This window comes from Pseudophryne corroboree, chromosome 6 (assembly GCF_028390025.1).
Source record: "Pseudophryne corroboree isolate aPseCor3 chromosome 6, aPseCor3.hap2, whole genome shotgun sequence".
NCBI lineage: Eukaryota > Metazoa > Chordata > Amphibia > Anura > Myobatrachidae > Pseudophryne > Pseudophryne corroboree.
The window spans coordinates 618,077,733-618,097,466 of NC_086449.1; the positions used below are offsets into that span (position 1 = coordinate 618,077,733).

At 46.8% G+C, this 19,734-nt stretch overlaps 1 long non-coding RNA gene across 2 annotated transcripts in view; it reads left to right on the plus strand.

Annotated features, from left to right (window-relative positions):
* LOC134935521 (uncharacterized) overlaps nt 1-18,572 on the plus strand; it is a 256,745-nt gene extending 238,173 nt beyond the window's left edge. Inside the window, exon 4 of one of the 2 annotated variants that reach the window (XR_010180216.1) lies at nt 17,372-18,572. This is a non-coding gene — a long non-coding RNA (uncharacterized LOC134935521). The remainder of the gene's footprint in view (nt 1-17,371) is intronic. The other variant, XR_010180215.1, reaches the window with a different exon arrangement.
* The last annotated feature ends 1,162 nt before the right edge of the window (nt 18,573-19,734 follow it).

Consider the following 19,734-nt stretch of genomic DNA (forward strand, 5'->3'; position numbering starts at 1 on the left):
TTCAGGTGCGCTAGATGGGCACCCGGCAGCTATCTAATCACTGTCAGCTTGCCGGGACTCAAACAGTCCAGCGTTGGGACTTTTTTGGCGGCGCTCATGGTCCACCAAAAAATAGAAATACCCTCCAATGCACTATGATTCAATACTGTCAGTGAGCCCGCAGGGACCCGCGGCCGCTTGGGTTGCCTAACAGTAAATCCGCTAATGGGGAGAAGTCTGGGACATAGGGAGCAGTCAGGGGTGTATCTGGGACACAGGGAGCAGTCAGGGGCATAGGGAGCAGTCAGGGGTGTATCTGGGATATGGGGAGCAGTCAGGGGCATAGGGAGCAGTCAGGGGTGTATCTGGGACATAGGGAGCAGTCAGGCGCATAGGGAGCAGTCAGGGGTGTATCTGGGACATGGGGAGCAGTCAGGGGCATAGGGAGCAGTCAGGGGTGTATCTGGGACATAGGGAGCAGTCAGGGGCATAGGGAGCAATCAAGGACATAGGGAGCAGTCAGGGATGTGTCAGTAACATAGGGAGCAGTCAGGGACATAGGTAGCAGTCAGGGTTATAGGGAGCAGTCAGAGACATAGGGAGCAGTCAGGGACATAGGGAGTAGTCAGAGATGTGTCAGTAACATAGGGAGCAATCAGGGGCATAGGGCATAGGGAGCAGTCAGGGGTGTATCTGGGACATGGGGAGCAGTCACGGGTGTATCTGGGACATAGGGAGCAGTCAGGGGCATAGGGAGCAGTCAGGGGTGTATCTGGGACATGGGGAGCAGTCAGGGGCATAGGGAGCAGTCGGGTGTATCTGGGACATAGGGAGCAGTCAGGGGCATAGGGAGCAATCAAGGACATAGGGAGCAGTCAGGGATGTGTCAGTAACATAGGGAGCAGTCAGGGACATAGGTAGCAGTCAGGGGTATAGGGAGCAGTCAGAGACATAGGGAGCAGTCAGGGACATAGGGAGCAGTTAGGGATGTGTCAGTAACATAGGGAGCAATCAGGGGTATAGGGAGCAGTCAGAGACATAGGGAGCAGTCAGGGACATAGGGAGCAGTTAGGGATGTGTCAGTAACTTAGGGAGCAATCAGGGGCATAGGGCTCAGTCAGCAGTGTATATGGGACATAGGGAGCAATTACGGGTGCAGCATATTGTAGGGAATGGGGCTGTACTAGTGACCTGCTGCGGGTATACATCAGGCAAGCAGAGACGGTGACTGACCTGAAACAGCAGCAGCAGCGCCAGTCCAGCTTCCCCCGGCCTCCTGTGTTCAGTGCTCAGGCTTCATAATGTCCACTCCCCGTGGAAGATCCTATGCGGGGCGGAATCATTGCCGACGGATGATCAGGGTCAGATTCAGTTGCTTGCAAAGAGAGGCGGCCGCTGGTCCCTGGGGAGGGGTCAGCCAGCCACCCGTAAGTGCATGGTAATCTTAGCCGGCTCCAGCAGTGTACCCTGGAGCCGGCTCACAGACAGCCTCCGTAGCACCCTGAGCGTCATCCGCCTCTCAGTGCTGTGGACTCCTGCCAGCGGGTGCTGGGCGGCATTGTAAATAAAAAATGTATTTCCAGGCTATGCACCCGCCCATCCTGAGTCCGCCCTGAATCCGCCACTGGCCGCGGCCTCCTGCTCGGCCTCCAGCAGCTCCGTTCCTTAATTATTTTTTTTGTTATTGCACTCAGTGCCGCCTTTCAGGAGCCGGCGCCCATAGGCAGCTGCCTAAAGCTGCCTAATGGTAGCGCCGGCCCTGCCTATCTAAGGTGTCAATCTCCGTAGATAAGGAATCTGCCCGTGCCACAACAGCACTACAAACCCAGGCCGACGCCATTGCCGGTATAACAATAGTACCTGAATGAGTGTAAATGTGCTTCATGGTAATTTTCTGCCTGCGATCAGCAGGATCCTTGAGGGAAGCCGTATCCTGAGAAGGCAGTGCCACCTTTTTGGATAAGCGTGTCAGCGCCTTGTCTACTTTAGGCGAAGATTCCCATCGTATCCTATCCATTTGTGGAAAAGGATACGCCATAAGAATCCTTTTGGGAACTTGTGGTCTCCTATCTGTAGATTCCCAAGCCTTTTCGCACAATTCGCTCAGCTCAAATGAGGACGGAAAGGTGACCTCAGGCTTTTTCCCTTTATACATGTGTACCCTTGTGTCAGGGACCGGGGGTTCCTCAGTAATATGCAAAACCTCTTTAATGGCAATAATCATGTACCGAATACCTTTTGCCACCCTCGGCTGTAATTTTGCATCTTCGTAGTCGACACTAGAGTCAGTATCCGTGTCGGTATCTGTGTCATCGATCTGGGATATGGTGCGCTTCTGAGACCCCGAAGGTCCTGGCGCCACAGGGACAGGCATGGTCTGGCTACCTGACTGATCCCTAGCTTCAGCCTTGTCTAACCTTTTATGCAATAGATTGACATTTGCATTTAAGACATTCAGCATATCCACCCATTCCGGTGTCGGCGTTGCCGACGTGACACTCAAGCACTCCCCCTCCACATTAAGCGAGCCTTCCTCGTCAAACATGTCGACACACGCGTACCGACACACTTCACACACACAGGGAAACTCTTTTCTGAAGACAGTATCCCCTTTAAGGCCCTTTGGAGAAACAGAGAGAGAGTATGCCAGCACACACCCCAGCGCTATACCCCTGGAAAAAAAACACAGAATGCCCTTTTCCAGAAGCGCTGAGTAGTAATCAAACGCCAATTATGTGCCCCCCCCCCCCCCCCCCTCTCCTTCAAACCCCCTTTCACCGTGTGTAAAGCAGGGGAGAGTCCGGGGAGCTTCCTCTCAGCGGTGCTGTGGAGAGAAAATGGCGCTGGTGAGTGCTGAGGGAGAAGCCCCACCCCCTCGGCGGCGGGCTTCTGTCCCGCCCAAAGTTATTAAAAAATGGCGGGGGCTCTTTTATATACATGTACAGTGCCCACCTGTACATGTATATTGTCTTTTGCCATCAGAGAGGTGTTATATTGCTGCCCAGGGCGACCCCCCTGTGCCCTGCACCCTTACAGTGACCGGAGTGTGTGAGGTGAATGGGAGCAATGACGCACAGCTGCGGTGCTGTGCGTTACCTCAGTGAAGCTCTGAAGGCTTCTGCCGCCTGAGACGTCTTCTGACTTCGTTTCTTCTGGCTCTGTGAGGAGAACGGCAGCGCGGCTCTGGGAGTGAACGCCCAGGACGAACCTGTGTTCACCCCCTCTGGAGCTAATGGTGTCCAGTAGCCGAGGAAGCAGAGCCTATCATTTAAGAAGGTCTGCCCCTCTCTCCTCAGTCCCTCGATGCAGGGAGCCTGTTGCCAGCAGTGCTCCCTGTAAAAATATAGAAAAAATCCAAACAAAAATGCTTTCTAGGCAGAGAACTCAGGGGAGCTCCCAGCAGTGCACCCATTTTCCTTTGGGTACAGTGTAAAAACTGAGGTCTGGAGGAGGGGCATAGAGGGAGGAGCCAGTGCACACCCAGAATCCAAAGCTTTCTTAAAGTGCCCTATCTCCTGCAGAGCCCGTCCATTCCCCATGGTCCTTACGGAGTCCCATGGTCCTTACGGAGTCCCAGCATCCTCAAGGACGTTAGAGAAAACCAGGTGCATGACACTCAGCATGTGCAGTGTGCAGGCTCCTCAATTCCAAAATTACTACATGTGTATTTATTATTAACAGTTTCTTATAAAGTGCAGCATATTCTGTTGTGCTTTACTATTGGAAACAGTGATACAACAAACCAGGTAATAACAAACAGACACAGAGGTAGGAAGACCCTGCTCGCTAGTTTACAATACATAGGAAGAATAGGCATTGACACACAAGGACAGGTGCTACAATATCTATTGCAAAATGGTCCAGCCAGATTGCAAAGGGCTGTATGATATAAGCACACAGCAATGTTGGCCAGGAGTCAGAAGGAAGTGAAGTACATAAAGACAAAATATGTGAGGTTACGTGTGGACTGTATAGAGGGGATGTACTGGAGTAAGGTAGCTTATGAAGGTTATGTGAGCAGATCCAGAATTTGATAATCTAGCCTGAAGAGGTGAGTTTTCCACACAGTGGGTGCAGCTTGAAGAAAGTCCTGCAATTGTGAATGGAAGGCGAAGCCAGCAATGTGTGTGGATGAGATTTGCAGATCTTATGTAGAGCGGAGAGGTCAGGTTGGTAGATATTTTCAGATAAGAGAAATATGATGGTTTAGTTTGGTTAATAGCCTTGTGTGAAAGTTAAAGTATTTTATTTTGAATACGGCAAAAACAGGTAACCAAAGAAGGAACTGACAGAGTGGATGAGCAGATAATTAATGTTTAGCAAGGAAGAATAGTTTTGCAGCCGTATTGAAAATGGATTGTAGTGGTAAGAGTCTGTTCTTGTTAAGACCAGTTAGAAGACAATTTTAATAATCAATGCGGGAGATAATGAGATCGTGTACTAGAGTCTTGGGTAAGACAGTACAAAACAAAGAACAGTCTTAAGGTCCGTACACACGGGGAGATGTGTGCTGACCGATCTAGCACAGACCTCTCCCCCTGCTCAGCACACAGCGGTGAAGTGATCAATCTACTAGATTGTGCCTGCATGCAGGCCAATCTAGTATCGGCGATAGTGCCGCACAGGGCCGTGCATCGCTATCGCTATGGGGCATACACACACAGAAATATGTGCTTAATTTCTAAGCAATCTAGTCAGACTGCTTAGAAATTAAGCACAGATCTCTCCATGTGTACCCCCCTTTACTTGCGCTATAAGTTATTCCAGCAAACTGAATGGTCAAAATAACAGGTGAATGAAAATGTCCTCACTTTCTCTTGCGAGATTCCATGCAAAAAGAACAACAAGGAACATACAATGGTATAATATTGTCGATTAATAGTACCCCATGTGAGATGTCATATAAAGTCTGGTGAAAAAGTCAGATCCAACATATTAGGAATCCCGCTTACCTTCCTAAAGGCAGTGCACCCCACAAGTGATGGACGAAAAAGATGCTCACACGTATGCTTACTGAAACAAACAGGTTCTGTGCACATAAAGGTATCTTTTGGTCTTCCACTTATAGATAGATGTACTTAATCCACACATAAAGCCAATATTTAAAAAAACTGAGGCATAAACACACTGTAGTTCAACCTAAGCATGGGCCAACTTAGATGGAACCCGGGTAATTGAAAGGACCCGTGCAGGGACACACACAATATGATACCTCATAAAATCAGACACTGTAACCAGCGCGTTTCAGTGCCCTGCAGCGCCTTTTCCGAGATAAGTGTCAAATACAGAAGACTTCTGTATTCAACCCAGGACTATGTAGCCCGTGTAAAAACTGCTGTCTGACCATCATCTTGGGGAATGGACACAGCTTGTGGATGGACACAGAACAGCCACTTAATGGACATAGGACACGGACACTTTAGATGGACACAGCACAGCCACTTGTCTGGAGTCTGGACATACAGTACAGCCGCTTGTATGGACATAACACAGACACTTTTTATTGTCACTGTCACTGGACACAGCACAGCCAGTTTTATAGTTGTATGGAGTCTGGACACAGGCTTATGAACCAGCAGAGCACAGTGTAGCATACAGCAGCATTCCTGAGAACAACATGAAATTATGTTAAGTCCTGACCACAGCGTCCTTTTTCAAAATCCAACAGGAACTGCTGCTCTCAGATCAATCTCCCGTCATCCTCCCTCAGTGTCTGCAGTGCTGCCGATTATTGCTGAAAGGTCAGCATGGCAGGACCCCCCACCCAGAGGCTGCAGCTAATGTCTGCAGCCGCTGAGTGGTGGGTCCTGCCGTGCTGGGGAAATGTAAATTAACCCCTCCCCCAGCCCCCCCATGTGTACCTGGTGGCTCATGCCACATAACACCCATTCCCTACTCCCTCTACAGGCCACCTCGAAGATGGCAAATCTTTTTAAAATTAATTTTACTTACTTTTAAAGTCCTACAAAACCAAGGACTACGGTGTTTGAAGCAGCTGCTGACTCTTCATACTCCCATGTCTCCCAACTGTCCCAATTTCCGCGGGATAGTCCCAGTTTTGGGACTGTACTGCTGTCCCACCTGAGGGCCACAGTATCTCATGGTGTGGGGGGGACAGTTGTGAGGTTCCTGTCACTAATGAAGCTGCTGCTCTGCAGCAGTGAATAGACCCTGTGTGCAAACACACAGCGTCTATTCACTATTCCCTGTTTGGGAGTTTCGAATCCGGGATCTCGATTGTTGGAAGGTATGTACTCCCACTCTCTTAATCCACAGATTAAGGACCATCAGTAGTGCCCAGTTAAAATTCAAGAAATGACACCGGCGGCTGCTGGAAGGAAATCTTCCTACATCCCCAAGTTTCAGAGAACAGTGCCCGGCCCTCTACACCTGCTGCCACCCTCCCCAGTCTCTTCCTCCTGCCCAGCTACAGTGGTGAGTGATCCTAACATTATTGCCCCCCCTTCCCTCAGGCTTCAGGAAGGCAATATTCCTAGTCCTACAGCACAAGCTTATTGAGCTCAGGGCAGCTGTGGTCCTCCATACTTCTTTCCCAGCCACACACTGACTGGCCTGTGCTTACTGTAGCCACACTCCCCTCTACCATTCAGCAGTAATGGGTAATCCACAAGAACAACCACCATTTGCTGCTATATTCTCTTCATGCAGGATTGTAAAATTCCATCTCACCCTGCAGCCCCGTCCTCCTCCACCCTATCCTGCCCGCTGCTGCCATACTTACCCCATTTCTGGCAGCCAGCCAGGTCCTTCTATTCTGCGGTGCTAAAGTAGGTCTGTCCTGTTTCCCTCGCACATTTGTTATCAAAACTATATTAATTCCCCTTTAAAAAGCTGCAGTATTATATATAAATCTAAATCTCTCTGCACATGTTACTTCGGACCCACTCTGCCCCATTTGCAATGCAACATGGTTTTACCCAAATGCTAACTGTTTTGGTTTGCTAACAAACCTGAATAAGATCCAAAATCTGCAAAACATAAGTCACCCATAACTTTATTGTGACACACTTACATTTATAACTTAGGTAGCTTAACACTATGAAATAAACACACGGACACCAACAGCTAGAGTTAAAAGGTCAAACTGGTATTTATTGTTTGATGACCTAGATTTTAAACTAAATATTGTAGGATGGCAAGAAAAGGCGCTACCAACTCACCAGCACTAGTCAACTATAATAAACCAATAAAACTAGGAGGGGACTCGCAACCGCCTCCTAAAACATAAACCGCACCGTGCAGAACTCACCCCCTTTACTCTAGCAGAGCCTTGTACGAAACCGCACGGGAACGTCCGTAGTGCACCCGCAAGGGGATGACACACTCGCTGTTCTACCAAAAGGGACTGCCCCACAATGACCAATTATGTAAACTTTGACCGCTGGCTGGTAGCGACTTTCCGCCACCACAAGGTTTCCCAAAAACCGCAGACCGCCATCCAACCAAAAACAAAAGGAAACTCAACCCAACAAAACTCGAAAAATTCTCTCTAAAAACACACCAATACCCGCAGGGGAAAGGTGAACACCGTCCTCCCTATAAAACTGTGAATTACGAAGAAATAGTGCACATACACTGACACTGCAGAATTAACTTTTTTTTTAGCTTTCTCAATTGCTGAAAAATTAACGGCACCCCGCCAGTGAAAACGGGGCACAATGTCAGACCATACCACTGTCACATGAGGCCAGGATGCTCGCAACACAACCAGGTCCGCCTTGACACTCAGGATAAGGTCGATGCCTTTGACTCGACCCATGTCATTCCCCCCAAGGTGAATGACGATCCAGCCGGGCCGACCCCACCTTCGTTCGTGGCGAAACAGCAGCCGAAGCAAGCCAACCCAACGCAAGCCCCTAACCCCCAACCATCTGACTACTCTGTCCCCAAAGAAGTCACATATTCGCCACGCCATAGGATGCCTCTCCGCCCAAAAGATGTAAGAATGGCCAATAAGTCAAATCTGTTTCGAGACATCCAATGCAGCTGCAAAAGAAAATTCCTAACATCAGCAACTATTCAAAATACATTGAGACACAAAGAAAACATGCACAAAGAAGAACCCAAGTGAAGGCGAAAACTCAAAAAACCTCCCGAGGACCATGAATGATTGTAATTCGGCCCCCTCGGAGGAAAATTTAAAAATTCACTTCACACCCTCCATTCCTGAACGCTAGCCATTCAAGAACCGACGGGTAAAACACATTTTTGGGTTAGCGCAACATGCGCAACAAACAAAAACTGAACAACATACTGAAACCCTCCAGCAACCAGGTCGCAAGACCAGCCAATCAAAGCCGGGCTTCCGCAACCTAAGCAGGAGTCCTCCCCGCATGGACAGGACCCACTCACCGTGGTAGGGCGCACTACTGACGCCCGCCAGCATACTGTCCTTCAGCGAACAGAGACAACCAGCCATAAAGTATCTCACCAGTCCCGAAACCTAGTCAACGAGCTTCCACAGGAAGGGTGGAACCGGTAACCCACACAAGGGCGTATCAGGAACAGGCTCACGGAACTGTGCAAACTCAAAATGAGACAGCGCATCAGCGATTCTATGGTCTATACCAGGGACATGTGCAGCCGTGAAATGAATATTATGCCTAAGGCATTTAAGCACTAAATAATGCAACAAGCGTAAAGCCCGCGGAGAGGACGTGCGCTGGTTATTAACAGCATGTACCACACCCAGATTGTCACAGCGGAACACAACTCCGATCCGACAAGCTGGGTGACCACAATTCCACAGTCACAATCAATGAGAACAGTTCCAATAGAAGCAAATTCTTTGTGAAACCGCGTGTAACCCATGAAAGAGGCCAAGGCGCAGTGCACCACTCAGTCCTAAAAAACGCCCCAAAGCCTGAACCGCCGGCAGCATCAATAAAAAGCTGTAATGCGGCGTTGGAACAACGCTCGGACTGGCCATAACACCTCCCAGTTAAATGAAACCAAAAAAGTGGACCAGACCTGTAAATCCTCCCTAATCTTGAAATATACACCGTATGGTGAGGTTTGCGAACACCCACCATGGACCTCTCAAGTTTACGGCAGAAAACACGCCCCATGGGTATGATCCTGCACGCAAAATTAAAAGATCCAAGCAATGATTGCACCCGTTGTAATCTGACCCTACAACTGAGGAGGCATTGCTCTATAAGACCCAACAATTTGTGCACCTTATCAGCGGGCAGCTGGCAGCAACCGGCCCCTGAATCGATTTCAATGCCCAAATAACTGAGGCAACCCGTGGGCCCCTCGGTCTTATCAGGGGCCACAGGCACCCCAAGAAGACCAAACAACTTCAAATTGCGACGTGAGACAACAAGGATCGAATCCGCAATGGGAAGCCTAAAACCATAACGGAAACCGTCTAACAAAAATAGACCGGAAGGGGTATCCAGATAAGAAACCAAACATTTGGTTAATTCCGGCACATTAACAGGAGAAAATGCCTTATTTTCCACTTCCGGGTACCTCGGCAGCCTCAGCGGACCGGGACTCGGGAGCAGAAGTACAATCTTTGGCCAAGTGACCCCCGTACACTTTGCGGGAGTGGCGAAAATGGGAACTCGACCCCCAGGGACACTTGCCGTCATTGAAGACAAAGCACTTTCCTTTATTCCCAGAGGCCGGACTCAGACGGACGCCCGAGTCCGGTTTGCTGCCTTGGGAATCAGTAAGGGGCTTACCGTGTTGCGTGACCTCCAGCCACACCTCAACGTCCTTAAACCCCAAGGGTAAGGTCGGGTAGCCGTCCTGATTGCAACGGAACTTTTCGTCATAATCCCGCCTCGCGTAACCCTTGGAGGTTAAGTACATTTAGTGTACCAGGAACAGATATTTGAAGGTGTTGTGATACTCAGAAGGCCTCGTAGCACGCCGTAAATACCAAAAACCCGCGGAGCCACTGATGGAAATTGCGAAATGCATTTTCACAAATGCCCCCAACCTTCTTAGCCTTATCGAAAGCCTTCCTCATGTCATCCGTAAGGGTGAACATGTCAACATATTTACCCTTCCTGATCTTTTCCCTCATCCGTTTCCGCAAACCCCTTGTGACTGCCGTGTTCGCGCAGTGGACCATCTCCGTAAAGAGGGGAGGCTCCGACGCGCCTGGGGGACCCCTTACGCTTTGCTTTCCTATCCTTCTTATGTATGCGATGCGATAAGCCTGGCTAATTTACGCGGGCGCCTAGGGGACCCGCAAGACCTAGTATCTGAAGAAGAACTGGAAAAAGAACTGGGGAATAACAGTAGAAGGGGGGGGGGGGGGCAAATTAAAGAACAAATTACAGTATAAACAGCAACACTGACAGACACTGTACCTCAGGACATCCAAAAAGGCAAGAGGAAGATGGCTGCCAGTCCTGCAAATATATATATATTTGTATATACACTCCTCCTTTGTATATACACTGTATACACTCCTCCTACACAATGCCTGATAGGCACACTGGGTCACCTAACCCCAACCTGTCCATCTCTAAGGCTAGCCCTGCCTATACTCAACCAAATAGTCCCAAAAAACTCAGGGTGCTTATGTGGCTTCAAGCCTATGCAGCTCTCTGCTTGTTAAAATGGAAATTTTCTTGCAAAGTTAGCAACATATTTCTCTGATTAAGAGCTCATCCTGGCAGGAAGCAGAGTTACAGCTAATGCTATCAGTCTGCTTCTGGGGTCGTACTTGGTGCACATACTGCGCATTCATGTCATGAGTAGGAGCAGGCATAGGGGAGGATCCCTCTCTGAAAAAAATCAGACATAAAGTAGCCTGTAGGTTGTTAAATAAGACAGTTTAGCAGTCCCCTTGGAAATGGAGGGACTGTGGCAGATATTGGCGATATCTGCTGTGGACACTCCTTGTTACATCCAGTAGAGCATTAATATGTGTTGGTACCCCCAGACAACACTATAGGGACAGCAAATATGCTTTAATAAATATGCCTCTTACCTTTTTATTACAGTGCAAATCTATACAGATTGTGCAAAATAAAACTATACAGTATTGGTTTATATCCTATTCTAGAGCTGCAAATTGTTTGCATAATCTGTACTAAAGGAAACAATAATACCTATTGTCTCACAATAATTAAGCCGTCTGTGTGTTTATGCCCCAAGGCTCTGTCCTCTCTTCATTTTATTCTCATGCTTAATCACTACATTATCTGAACTGAGTATGACCTGCTTGGTGATGACCCCTAGATTTCAGGGCTAATGCTGAATAGCTAAATACTAATAACAGTAATAGTTATATTTTTAACTGTGGCTGGGTCATACTGTATAGCTCAGCTAAGCATTTTTTCACATTAAGGGAACCAATATGTCCCATGTGGCAAACATGTATCAAACTGTTATTTTCCTAAAGACTGTAAGCTTTAAAGCAGGGTTGAGGCTAAATTCTACCAGGCTAAAGGACAGCTGATGTCACAACCATGTGAGTGACCCACGACAGCAAGGGGGAGGAGCACAGTGGAAACATGGAACTCAAAATGTACCCTCATGGGCTCATTTTGCTCGCCACGCTTACTAAAGGGAATAGATGTTGACGTGGATAGTGAAACTGTTAGCTCACTGACCTTGCTTCTCCCCCTGCAGTCGTGGGTCACATGGTTGCAGGGGTTAAAGTGGACCGCAATGGGCTGCTTTTGGAGGCAGAGCTGTTCCGCCTCTGCCAGACCACTTTGCCCGGCTTGTACCTGAACTACTGCTGCTGGTGATGCAGAAAGCAGACAAGCGCCACGCTGCATATGTAAATAAATGAAGTGTAAATGTTTTTACATTCTAAGTGGTTCCAAGGATCTGAGATATTGTGCTGAATGAAGAGGAGCCCCATATTTGGGATTAGGTGAAAAATAAATTGCAATAGGAAGATTGCAATTTAAATATATGATGGATGTTTTCAATCTTAATTGTGTATTCTTTTGTAACTCAATAATTCAATAATTTACAGATAAACCACAGGTTCCCAAGTGCTGACATGTCTTGGACTCCATTAAATTTAGCTATGACAGGGCTTGCTGGGGCCTGTAATTTGCCAGGAAAAAAAAATTGGTATCCTATTTATGTAAATTCTATTTCCCACACCCACAGAAGAGCCCTAGTTCTACCAGCATTGAACTGGTTATTCATAGGGAAGAGGAGGAGTGGATTTCTTTGGCAGGCCCAAATCTCCTAGGAAATACCTACTGAAAAGTCTAGGGGTCCTTTGGCATTGGGAGGGGGAAGGGGGGGGGGGGGGTTGTAGATTTAACCGCTGTAGAGCCTGCAGACCTGACAGAGGATGCCTAGTACTCGTAGGCCAGTGATCATTATCATCATCATCATCATCTGTACAGACCTTGCACCAGTAAAGAGGCAGCTGCAACTGTGCAACTGGGGTGGTGTTTAGGTTGCCGGCTGTTGGGATCCCGGCGCACAGCATACCGGCGCCGGAATCTCGACACCCGGCATACCGACACCTTTTCTCCCTCTTGGGGGTCCACGACCCCCTGGAGAGAGAATAGATAGCGTGGCGTGCGTAGCGCGCCACTGTGCCCACAGCGTGGTGAGTGCAGCGAGCCCACAAGGGGCTCATTTGCGCTCACCCACCTGTCGGTATGCCAGCGGTCGGGATTCTGGCGCTGGTATGGTGGCCGCCGGGAGCCCAGCTGCCGGCATACCATACTACCCCCCTGCAACTGATATACCAGTAAAGAGAAGTATCTGTGACTTCCTTTCATTCTGAATCCCTAGTAAGATGCAATATAGCATGCTCGTACTGTACTTATGCTTGCTCAGTCCAACCCTCCTTGTTTAATTTAAAAAATGCAGAGAGGCACAATGGGGATATACTGTAAGTCTCAGTTTGAATGCAGACTGCGACAGAGGGCCTGATTCATGTTTGTGTGTAAAGCAAATTATCAAGCAACTGGGCAAAACCAAGTTGTACTGCAGGTGGGGCAGATGTAACATGTGCAGAGAGCTTTAGATTTGGGTGGGGTGTATTCACACTGAAATCTAAATTGTAGTGTAAACATAAAGCAGCTAGTATTTACCACGCACAGAAAAAATAAAACCACCCAAATCTAACTCTCTCTGCACATGTTACATCTGCCCCACTTGTAATGCAACATGGTTTTGCCCAGTTGCTTGATAATTTGCTTTACTTACAAACATAAATCAGGCCCATAGCCCATGCTACTGCACATGCGCAGTATGAGAAAATGCATTTTGCAGGGAAAAACTTCCATTTTAGTAAATTTACCCCACAGTCTGTAGCCTTCTCATTGGAAGGACTAATAACTGAGAACAACATCTTGTTTGTAAGTATCCACATGATAGATGCCGAAGCTAAACATTATAATTATATTAGAAGTCATTATCATTTGTTAGATTCAAACATCCTCATTCGTGATGCCCAAACAACTGTGTGATGGGTAAAGTCTAAATATTAGAAGTAATGCTTCACACATAAAGAGTAATGTGTAAAAAGCGGCAGGCAATAAGGTATGAGTAATCTGGGAGGAAACAGCCAGGTCATCTCACCAGGGGGCGGGGCTTGGAAAAAGGGGACGGTCAGAGGGCATGGAGATGCGAATGCGTGATTACGGCCCCGTCACCCGCTATCCAATGTCCACATTACCGGTATTGCAAAGCAATGGGCGGGGCTATGATGACCTGAACCTGATTTAGCACGATTCACGTTATTGTCTCTTCCACTTTTCCTCTCGCTGCGGGTGGCTGAAGGGGTAGGCAGGGGGTGCCATCAAGTTGCAGGAGACATGCCCCTTTTTCCTGGGTGTCCGGGAGTGCCCCTTGATTTTTCGTGAGCCTCCTGGCTATTCCAGGAGAGTAGGCAAGCAGGGCCGGATTAAGGCTAGTGGGGGCCCGGGGCAACAAATGTGTGGGGGCCCCCACCAATAAAACTGACTCTACTTTGCCCCTTAGCGGATTAAGAGAGAGTGAGGAAAGTGAGAGACAAAGAGTGCGTCAGGGAAAGAGAAAGAGAGAGAGAGAGAGGGGGGAGAACAAGATAGAGAGAGGGGGGTCAGAGAGAGAGGGGGTGTCGGAGCAAGAGAGAGAGTGTGTCAGGAAGCGGGAGGGAGGGAGAGAGAGAGAGAGAGAGAGAGAGAGAGAGGAGAGGGCGAGAGAGAGAGAGAGAGGGTGACATGAAAAAACAGGAAAAAAGAGAGAGCGCATAAAGATGGGTAAAATAAAATCAATTTTAATTTGAAAACATATAATTCATAGTGAATATAATCCCAATTAATATTTGCATACACCTTCAAAGCCACTACAAAGGACTGATATTTGGTAAGCAGTAAAATAGTGCAGGACCCTGGACACAACGGGGGTATCAAATTAGCTGTGATAGCATACATTTGGTCCAGAACACCCCCCCCCCCCCCCCCCCCCCGAATGACTAAATAGGCACTTAGTTTAAGTTTTTTTTATTATTTTTAATTAGCCAATAATGTCATGTCACTTTTGGGGTCAAAGTGATGTAAAATGGGGTCCAAGGTATGGGACAGGTATATTGGGGTGCTTTAAAGTCCCCTAAATTGGCTGCAATAAGCCGATTGTTTAGGCGATTGGTGTGATAACATTAGCGATTGCGCTAATTGGATTCCCCCAATGTATCATAAACAGCTGCAATTGTGTCAAGAAAGAAACATAACATAAATTGCTACTGTATCCTGTTGGTTAAGAAAGTTTAAAAAAACTGTTAAAAATTTCTCGGAAAAAGTGTCATCACGGGAATAAATGTTTTATCCAATGGAGACCGTGCCTAAAGATTATTAAACCATTTGTAATCATATGATGTTTTATCACAGCACAGAAATATATATTTCACTTTGTATGGGCATAGAGTTTAGAATAGTATACACAGAAAAACCCTCTCCATATTAGTCTTCAGCACGGAATGCCCAGCTCCCTTTTGTGATTAATTTTTCCAGAAATATTCCCAAAAACCAAGTTGGATAAATAAATAAAATAAAATAAAATGATATGTAGTTATTGAATATAATGTGTCTATAGGCTCAGTACCCTTTCAGCATATTCCGCACACCAAGATATTGATTGTGCATGTATAGAATCAATTGGCGTACTTACGACACCTGACTGCACTGTTCCTGGACATTGAACAGGATTAACATCACCTGTTGGCCGGCCTGCCATGGTCTGAGCTCCAGTCTCAATGGAACACACAGCAACCGCAGTGCGATGTATAATCACAAGTGCTGTGATGTGTAAAGTCCCAGTACTGGTCTCTTTCACTCGGGCGCCCGTTTAGATTATTGAGAAACCGTTAGGTGAATAGGCGGCATGTGGCGGAAAATGGGAAGTGTTAGGCTCACAGTAGAGATGGAGATAATGCTGTCTCAGTCTCAAAGATATTCCTTCCTTCCTGTGCTGCCGGGACACGGAAACCGTCCAGGAAGGTAGCAGGGCGTCCGATCCGGGACAGAGTTTGCTGTAGTGTGGGGGCCCTCAATCTTTGGGGGCCCCTGGACTACCGCCCCGCCTGCCCACCTATAGGGGGTCATTCCGAGTTGTTCGCTCGCTTGCAGGTTTTAGCAGCCGTGCAAATGCTATGCCGCCTCCCACTGGGAGTGTATTTTAGCTTAGCAGAAGTGCGAACGAAAGGATCGCAGAACGGCTACAAAAATATTTTGTGCAGTTTCAAAGTAGCTTCAGACCTACTCAGCGCTTGCGATCTCTTCAGACTATTCAGTTCCTGTTTTGACGTCACGAACACGCCCTGCGTTTGCCCAGCCATGCCTGTGTTTTTCATGGCACACCTGCGTTTTTTCGAACACTCCCTGAAAACGGCCAGTTGACACCCAGTAACGCCCTCTTCCTGTCAATCACTCTGCAGCCAGCAGTGCGACTGAAAAGCTTCGCTAGACCTTGTGTGAAACTACACCATTCGTTGTAATAGTACGACATGCGTGCGCTTTGCGCTGCATACGCATAAGTGCCGTTTTTTTGCCTGATCGCTGCGCAGCGAACGAAAGCAGCTAGCGAACAACTCGGAATGACTGCCATAATTCGGCTCTGTAGGCAAGTACGTGGTACATGTACACAAATACACCAGTGCACACATTTCTGCACAAGTAGGAATCAAACTGTAGAATATATGCACAGCAGAAAAATTTCATTGTACTAAAAAAAACAGCGCTAGTTCAATATATAAAACTGACAAATATAAATAAAGATACAAATGAATATGGAGGATCAGAATGGATTTTCCATTATAATAGATATTCGCATATGTTTATGTTTAATTTGTTGTAATGATTGTATGTGAACCAGCTGCTATTGATGATCTCATTAACTCATAGAATATAAAGACCATCCAGGCCAGGATCCGCACCACATGCTTCTGAAGAAGCAAAATGCATTGAGCAGTTTTACTGTTATAGGGGGTAATTCAGACCGGATTGTAGATGTGCGAAAAAACACACATCTACGATCAAATTCTTAGACATGTGGGGGGACGCTCAGCACAGGGCTAGTCCGTCCCACATGCCTGATCCGCCCCCCCCAGAGACATGCAAAAACATTGCACAATGCTTTTGCATGTTTCGAGTAGCTCTCTGCCTACGCAGCCTAGCTGCGATGGCAGGCAGCTACCCGCCATGTTTTGTGTTGCAGCACTGCATGTAATGCCACGCAGTCACCGTGGCCCACCCCGCAAATGGTCCGGACAAGCCTCCATTGTCCGGACTGAGCCCCCACAACGTTGAGCCAACGCCCCTTTATTGCTTCCGCAACGCCCCCTTCTGCCTGTCAATCAGGCAGAGATGTTCCCACAAGTTAGATACTGTCACTTCTCGATGTGTGCGCATGTGCACACTTCACCAGTCTTCAATCTGTGGCCGCTGTCGTAGCAGCGTCCATGTCTGAATCGGCCCCATAGTTCAGAGGAACAGTCAGTTTCCTTACCATCTATCAGTGGACCTGATTCCATGTACAGTCATTTGGAGATATCAGTGGAAGCATCAATCAGTACATTAAAACTAGTATCCCGGAAAGACCCTTATGGTACTGTTTATCCATTTTCAACATCATTGGACTGGACATTCTTGGTAATAATTTATACAACTATACTGGTACATGATTGTCCAATTTGGTACTTCTTTTTTTGATATTTTGGGACATATGCTCATATCTAGTATTTTGAACAATCTATTGTGATCTTCACTATTCAAATTTATCTATTTTTATATTCATACCTAGATATCTGTAGCTTCAGCCATGCACAGCTGTGCGTTCCAATACTCAAAGCGTTCCTATCTCTAAGCATTTTGAAAATTAACAGTTAAAAATAACAGTTCCTGCATTGGCCTGGACTTAACCATCTTCCTTTTCTTCTCATCCTCAGGTATGTTCAAATCTCACCCTGTAATCTGCTATTGCAATCTGAACCTCAGCAAAACATCTCTATTCTAAATGTATGTTCAAATATCACCCTGTAATCTGCTATCGCAATCTGAACCTCAGTAAAACATCTGTATTCTAAATGTATGTTCAAATATCACCCTGTAATCTGCTATTGCAATCTGAACCTCAGCAAAACATCTTTATTCTAAATGTATGTTCAAATCTCTTGTTAGAGAGTTTTGTGATTTCTGGCTTTGTGTGTAATTTAAAATACCTGTGTTTCAAAGTTTGGTCAGTGCCGCATATTTAATCAAGGCAGACTGGGCTGGTGTTTGCTTAGTCAAACACTGGGTAATTTAGCTCCTTTGATTAGTGGGACATTTGCCTCAGCTGTAGTTGTGTCAATTTACCATAGTATATCTGTAGCTTCAGCCATGCACAGCTGTGCGTGTCAGCTGTGCGTTCCAATACTCAAAGCGTTCCTATCTCTAAGCGTTTTGAAAATTAACAGTTAAAAAAAACAGCTGAACAAACATTGAACAACATCAAGAAAGAAATCCAGAACATTATGTGGAGTCATCAAACCTCTGAAATGAAATCACCAGGATTATGCCCACTAACTCTCTGGCAGAGAACATCAGTAGTGCCTTACAGGCCTACCCCTCAAAGGATGGACTACTCCACCCAGGGTAATCCTACGCAGTGCACCGAAGATGGCTGCTGCACCTGGTACCCTGTGAGGGTGGTATACACAGCCCATGGAAGTTATTACCCAAAATGCCTACACCAATCATGCATTATTCTTTCTGTGTCTTTTTTTGTCTGTGTGGTTTATCTTTTGATGTGTAATACTTAAATCTTCTGTATTATGTGCATTGTTTGAGTTCTAGTTGGCGCCGCAGATGACTGCCTCGGTGCTGCTTTGCCAAGCAGCTTTCGTTTTTAGTCTTACATGTATAATATGTCAGGTCTATTGTACAGTTGCAATGTGCAGTATGAACTCATATGTGTAATGTTTGTAATGTGTGCTATGTTTTTCCCCCCTCTTATGCCATGTACTCCCCCTTCATGTTGCTGCTTGGCGATGCATTGTACCACAAAGAACTCCTAGTGTACGTGAGTACACCTGGCCAATAAAGCTGATTCTGATACATGTGATCCACCATATGAATTGGTCTGTTATTTTAGCTTCCACTATATAAATATGTTAATAAAGTTTGTTTTTACATACAGATCCATATATATTATTCATTATTCATGATCATTAATTGATTTTATAGATTGAAATGATACAGCCAACAATAGGGGTATTACAACTTGGCATCACGAAGAAGATCAACCACAGAGTAAAAGACAAGTGGATTCTCTCCAAACAATAGGATCTCAGAACACCAGACTTCCACAGCAATGTCAGATCAAGCAAAGTGGCACAGTGAAGGAAATCTGCTTATGGCAACTGACTCACCGATCACAATGCCATACTATTTTAGGGCTCCATGGTTACTGAACTGCTCCAGAGATGCATGCACAATAGGCTCCAGCTCATTCCAAAAAATCAAAGACATGCTACAATCTGTGTTCCAACTGTGGCCCTGATTCAGCATGGATCGCTATTGTGTGATTTCTGCTCATGTGCTATGAGCAAACCTTGGTGCGCACATGTGCAAGGTCATAAACTGCATTCTCTTTAACGAGCGCAGTCAAAGTCCTGGCGGGGGGGGGGGGGAGCAGTGACGGGGCATCAACTCAGCATTTTGTGGGCATTGACACACCATTTAGGAGGCGCAGTCTGGATAACAGAGGCATGTCCGGACGTTTTTTGTGGGGCGGGCCACAATGGCTGTGTGTCACACACAGCCGCTGCAAACCTAAACATGGCGGGTTGCCATCTGCCTTCGCAGCTAGGCTACATAGGCAGGGGTCTACCCTTACTATTTATTCATCAAGGGAGAATGCAATGAAGCAGTGTGCACACAATTAAGGATGTGTAAATTCCAAAAACCAGATAACCCCTTCCTGGAATTCAAGGAAACTGTGATGAAGATTCTCAGACTTAGCCAGAGTATGGAGATAAAATACCATACACTGTCAGAACAATTAGAGAATAGGAGCACAGGCCAGTCCAGCCAGGGTACAAAATCAGAACCCTTGGCACCTAGGGAAGTGATAACGCAACAAACGCAGGTACAGTCTAATCATGTTTCAATCAGGGCAACAACATTATCACAGAAATACGGAAATGGGTAGAGTTAAGGAACATCAGACAAGGGCAAACTGAAGCCAAGCATAGAGAGTGGTGCTCTGATCATAGAGGGAAAAAATCTTCACGTTGAGATGTTCCACAAGAGCCTAAAGGACATCTGA